This window comes from Microcaecilia unicolor, chromosome 3, assembly GCF_901765095.1.
Source record: "Microcaecilia unicolor chromosome 3, aMicUni1.1, whole genome shotgun sequence".
NCBI lineage: Eukaryota > Metazoa > Chordata > Amphibia > Gymnophiona > Siphonopidae > Microcaecilia > Microcaecilia unicolor.
In genome coordinates, this window is record NC_044033.1 from 323,630,415 (window position 1) to 323,635,919 (window position 5,505).

At 50.4% G+C, this 5,505-nt stretch overlaps 1 protein-coding gene across 1 annotated transcript in view; it reads left to right on the plus strand.

Annotated features, from left to right (window-relative positions):
• The window catches only part of LOC115466841 (transmembrane protein 242-like), a 36,556-nt gene that overhangs the window by 29,092 nt on the left and 1,959 nt on the right, over positions 1 to 5,505 (plus strand). The gene's annotated exons all lie outside the window — the stretch shown is intronic.

Here is a 5,505-nt window from a genome sequence, read left to right on the forward strand (position 1 = left end):
ACACTGGGGCCCCCATGATCAAAAGCAAACTCTGGTGCTAGAGGCTGTTAACGCCATACTAGCGCCAGAGTTTGCAGCCGACCCATGATCAGAGCCCTCGAGCACCTGAAACAGCGCACTCGAGGGCTCTCAGCGCAAGTAGCATGCAAATGCATGCTAATTGGCGCTTAACGCATTCATCCCCAATGATCAGCGACCAGCGCGCCAAAGATTGGGTCGCTGGCTGCAGCAAAATCAACGCCAGCTCTGAGCTGGCGTTAGATTTTGCGGATCATTGGGGAGGAATGGTGAGCCCTGTCCAGCATGCAGTTGCATGCTGGCAGGCCCCCCTTCCCCCCCCCCAAGGCAAGTGTGAACGGGGGCTGGAGGTCCGGTGGGTCTCCAGCCCCCGAAACCCCCAGAAATCGTCGATCCATCAACGGGGGGGGGGGGGAGGACGACTAGAGGATCGGTGGGTCTCCAGCCCCTGAAACCCCCAGAAATCGTTGCTCCATCGACGGGGGGGGGGGGGGGGGGGGGGGGCTAGAGGTCCGGTGGACCTCCAGCCCACCCCAAATCCTCCCCCCAGCGTTCTCCTTAAATTCCCTGGTGGTCCGTGGTGTCGTGACACCCCCCTGGCCCCCAGCCCGGCCCCCTCCCGGCCCCCCTACCTTGTGTTGGAGGAGGGACGCAGCCTGCCTGCCTCCCTCTTCTTCCTGTCAGTCGAAGCCCAAAATGGCGGCGCCCAGCACCGCCCACTGCATCCTGGGATGCACTGGGCGGGGCTACAGACCATGTAAGGGAATCGCTTCCTTACATGGTATGTAGCCCCGCCCAGTGGGCGGTGCTGGGCGCCGCCATTTTGGGCTTCGACTGACAGGAAGAGGAGGGAGGCAGGCAGGCTGCGTCCCTCCTCCAACACAAGGTAGGGGGGCCGGGACGGGGCCAGGGGGGTGTCACGACACCACGGACCACCAGGGAATTTAAAGACAACGCTGGGGGGAGGATTTGGGTTGGGCTGGAGGTCCACCGGACCTCCAGCCCCCACCACCCCACCCCCGTCGATGGAAGAACGATTTCTGGGGGTTTCGGGGGCTGGAGACCCACCGATCCTCTAGTCGTCCCCCCCCCCCCCCCGTCCGTCGATGGGTGGGAGAGGGTTTGGCCGGCGGCAGCCACGACGTTTTCTAGAGGTTTGGGGGGGGGCCTCGTTGTTCGGGCCTCGGGCCAGGCTGTTTGACAGGTTTGGGCTTTTGACAGCCCAGATCTGTCAAACAAGTGCGGGAGGATTGTGCTGAGCGCATGCTCGGGCGCAATTCTCCCGCACTTCAACATGATAATCAAAGATAATAGCGCTGCTTAGATTTGCATGCATTATCTTTGATCATCGATGCAGAAAAGCCCTGCGCTGTCCCGGCGCTATTTTTAGGGCGCTGTTTGGAACAGCGCAGGGCTTTTGATCATCTGGGCCTGGGTATTTCTCTGGAGGGCTCACAATCTAATTTTTTGTACCTGAAGCAATGGAGGTTTAAGTGACTTTCCCAAGATCACAAGGAGCAGCAGTGGGATTTGAACCGACCACCTCTGAATGTCAAGACTGGTGCTCTAACCACTAGGCTACGCCACATATGTCAGACATTCAGTACAAGTTCAGGAAAGCAAAGAAATTCTGGGCCCTAGTTCATCTAAACTGTGGGGTTGTCACCTGAGCTAGGTCAATCTTGAATGAGCAATTCATCCTTGGTTTTGCTACTGTGACATTGTAGGTTTTTACCTCCACAAGTCCATAAATGCAGAAGAGCAAAACCATAATTGATTCAGCCTGTTATAGAGGACTTGAGTCAGGCAAATGATGTTGACGTATGGTGACCCACCTAACAGGCAGATGTGTGTCTGTCCTACAATCATAGTACTTAAAAACGTAGAACTTAACCTAAGATTTCTGTTTTGGTTGCTACTTAGTTCACCAACAAGAGGAAGAATGTGGGATTTGAGTTTAGCTCACACTTTACTCAGTAGCTTAGAGTGAGCTATATTTAGGTACAGTAGTTATTTTGCTGTCTCTGGATGACTTACAATCTAAGTTTGTACTTGAGGCGATGGTGGATTAAGTGCCTAGCCCAAGATCACAGCAGGGGGATTTGAACCTGGTGTCTCTGGTTCTCAGTTCACTACCCTAACCGTTAGGCTACTCCTAGCTACTTGAAAAGTTTTAACAGTCTCTCCCACCCATAATCAATATCTTATCAAGAATATTTTCTGTGGCTTCTAATTATGTTTTCTTCTGGGATTGCTTGTAGGCAGTTTTAGCTTTTACTGTGCTAGTTTCGTCAAGTCTCGAAGCAGAACAATGCAAAACCAATTCATAGTAGTTCAGAAGAGCAGAAAATATGGTGGTTGTCATGAGCTTTGTTTTTCATTAAAAGTTATAATCGCTAATCAACTTGAAAGAAAACTATATCTGTGATGAGATGTGTTAGGGATGGAAATGGACCAACCTAATCGGGTGCTCTTTTGTGAGCATTGGGGAAGAATACAAAATGACCTCATTAACATGAGCTTCACTACATTAGCATGCTATTTGTGTTGTTCATCTGTGCACTCATTTGTTCCGGAGCTCCGGGCCTCTGAACATTCTGCACAGGTAAGTGTGTGCACTGGTATGGCGATATGGCCTCTAGTGCCCGCATTTATGTTTGAGCATTAGAGCCTTAGTGCTTTGCATCTAACTTGCCAGTGCTTATGCTGCTTCCCGTTTTCTTCATTTGGATCTGTGTTTTCCATTTTTTGATAGGCTATTCTAGCCAGGAACATCTATTTTACCTTTTATACATGACGGCTATTGTTTGGCCTGACTTTTACCTTTTTCAATACATGGAATACATCTGGTCTGGGCTTCCAAGATAGTATTTTTATACAACGTCCATCCCTGATTTAAACTCTTAACCTTTGCAGCTGCTCTGTTTAGCCTTTTTAGATCTTCATTTTAGTTATTAACTCAGGTTTGATTATGTTGTGATCACTATTGCCAAGCGGCCTCTAGAGGCTGACGAAAACTTCTTAAGTTTCTGCCAAAATTGAAACTGCAGCCAAACCTTATCACCTGGCTTTGGCCAAAATTGAAAACCAAAGTTTGGTTGTGTAAATGTGAGCCAATGATGCCCACTGGGGATTGTCATAGCCCTTTGCTAAACCCACAGGAGATTACCCTCCAGTTCCAGGAACTGCAAGCACCAGCTGACAACTGGGAGAGCCATTTTATCAAGGACTTCTCAACAAGTCTGGCACGTTTATATTCCCAAGTCAGTGTTGATGTAGTTAATATCCTCTGAGACAGGAACTTTGTGAGAGAGTTTTTAAAAAAATGATTACCAGCTTGTTATGCTTACCCAAACTGTGCACAAGTAACAAGAGAAAGTAGCAGTGAGATTTTTCCTGTTTTATATTTACAGTGGAGCACTGCTAGTACACAGCAGATGGGAGGCAAAGACCTTGGAACCACATACTGCCAGTGTGAATGTACGCGAATTATGTTTCTGGAGTTGTCTTACAAAATTTGTCAAAAAGCACTCGCAGAACCAGGTTTCTCAGCTGCTTCCCGCCTGTCTCCAGAGTTCTCCAGTCACCAAAAAAGCACACACACAACCAGGTATTTTTGGCAGCCTCCTGTCTGCCTCTGGGGTTGTCTTACCTCATACAGTACTGTCCTGTAAGTTGCACGAACAGTGCCTACAATTTGTGTCCCATGAGCAGGAACAGCATGGAGTGCAGCTGAGTGGGGCTTCACAGGGAGGCGATTGCTGTGTGGGGTTTCCTGTTCCACTTTGAGGGGGGCTGGACATGTGCAATGCAGTCAATGGTGAGCGCTGTGTGCTTCTGATCTTTGCCTTCTGTGGAGCAGAGGGGGAGGTTCGGTCGTGGGACCTCATGTGGTGCTCATTTCCCATGGGGCTCGGTTGAACTTTGTAGCTCACTGCTGCAGGAGACCACCAAAAAACCTGGTGGGGTGTGTGTGCTTTTTTGGCAGTTTTTGTAAGTGAACTCCAGAGGTAAGTGGGAAGCTGCTGATTACCCCCCCCCCCCCCCCCCCCAAATAATAAAACTAGGGCCGCACGTTAATTGTAATTAACGCATTATTAATTGCAATTAAGTGTAATTTCAATTAATAATTAACAATGTGCTGCCCACTTTTTGCCTCCCTCCTGCACCTCCCCCCTCTGAGCGTGGTTTGTCATCTCTCTCTCTCCTGGACTGCCAGCGGCTCTCTCTCAGGTCTTCTTCCCTTCCAACTCGGTTACCTTGTCAGCAAGTCTTTGGCCCTGCAGTGTCAGTGGCAGCCGTACTGAAAGGAGGGTTACGGCCTGCGCCAAGCTTTTTGACCCGTCCTGCCCCCTTCTGAAAACACAAAGTTATGTCAGAAGGGGGGGGGGGGGAAACGGGTCAGAGGGAAAAGCCTGGTGCTTGCCTCAAGCCTCCTTTCAGTACGGCTGCTGCTGGCGCTACAGAGCCAAAGGTAAACTGGGTTGGGAGGGGAGGGGACCTGAGAGAGCCGCTGGCAGTCCGGGAGGAGAGGGAGAGATGCCAGACCGTGCATGCAGGGGAGGGGACAGAATTGAGATAGAACCTCAGGGTGCAGATAGGGGAGGGAGAGAGAACAGCAGACAGGGCAAAAAGGGGAGGGAGATATGCTGAACTGTGCACAGGGATGGGAGAGGGAAGGGGAAAGTAGGGAGAGGTGCCAAATTGAGGGAGAGAAGGAGGGAAATGGAGAAGAGAGAAGGAGAGATGTTGGGCTCAAAGGAGAGATGTTGGCTCGAGAGAGAGATAATGGACTTGGGGTTGAGGAGGTGAAGGAAGAAAGAGAGAGGTGTTAGATTCAGTGGGGGGAGGGGTGTTGGAAGAGAATGAAGACAGATAATGGACCTGGAGGTAGAGGGGAGGAAGAGGGCCTCGGAGACCTGGCTCCTTCCACTTTAGGCTCAGGCCCCCTCCAAAGCTGCAGAACCTGTTCAATGGCTGGTGGTGTATCTAAAGCCCGCCAGCTGAAGAAATCCATTGCCTGAGTCATCCCCTTCTTCCTTGTACTGTCTCAGGAGTGAAGAAGTCAGTGGGGTGCCTCCAGCCACCAATGCTTGCACTCCCCAAGCATGCTCAGTTCATGCATGCTCGGGGAGTGCCAGCTTTTGTGGCTGGAAGCACTCCGCTGACTTCTTCACTCCTGAGGCAGCATAAGGAGGAAGGAGGTTGCTTTGGTAGTGGATTTCTTCAACTGGCAGGGCTTTGACATTCCCAACAGCAAAGGTTTTATATCTAATGTGGGGGTGGGGGGAGAGGAAATGCATGCCCCCCCCCCCCAAATGGACTGCTAGTTATGCCACATCTTTAATGGCACAATTTAAATTTTTAATCGAAATGCAGCCCTAAAAAAAACAAAGCAAGACTAGGCAACAAGGATATGTATCTGTATGAGCAGTATACCGAGTATAAATCAGACTTATTTTTCTTCTCTCCATTTACCTCTTTCAG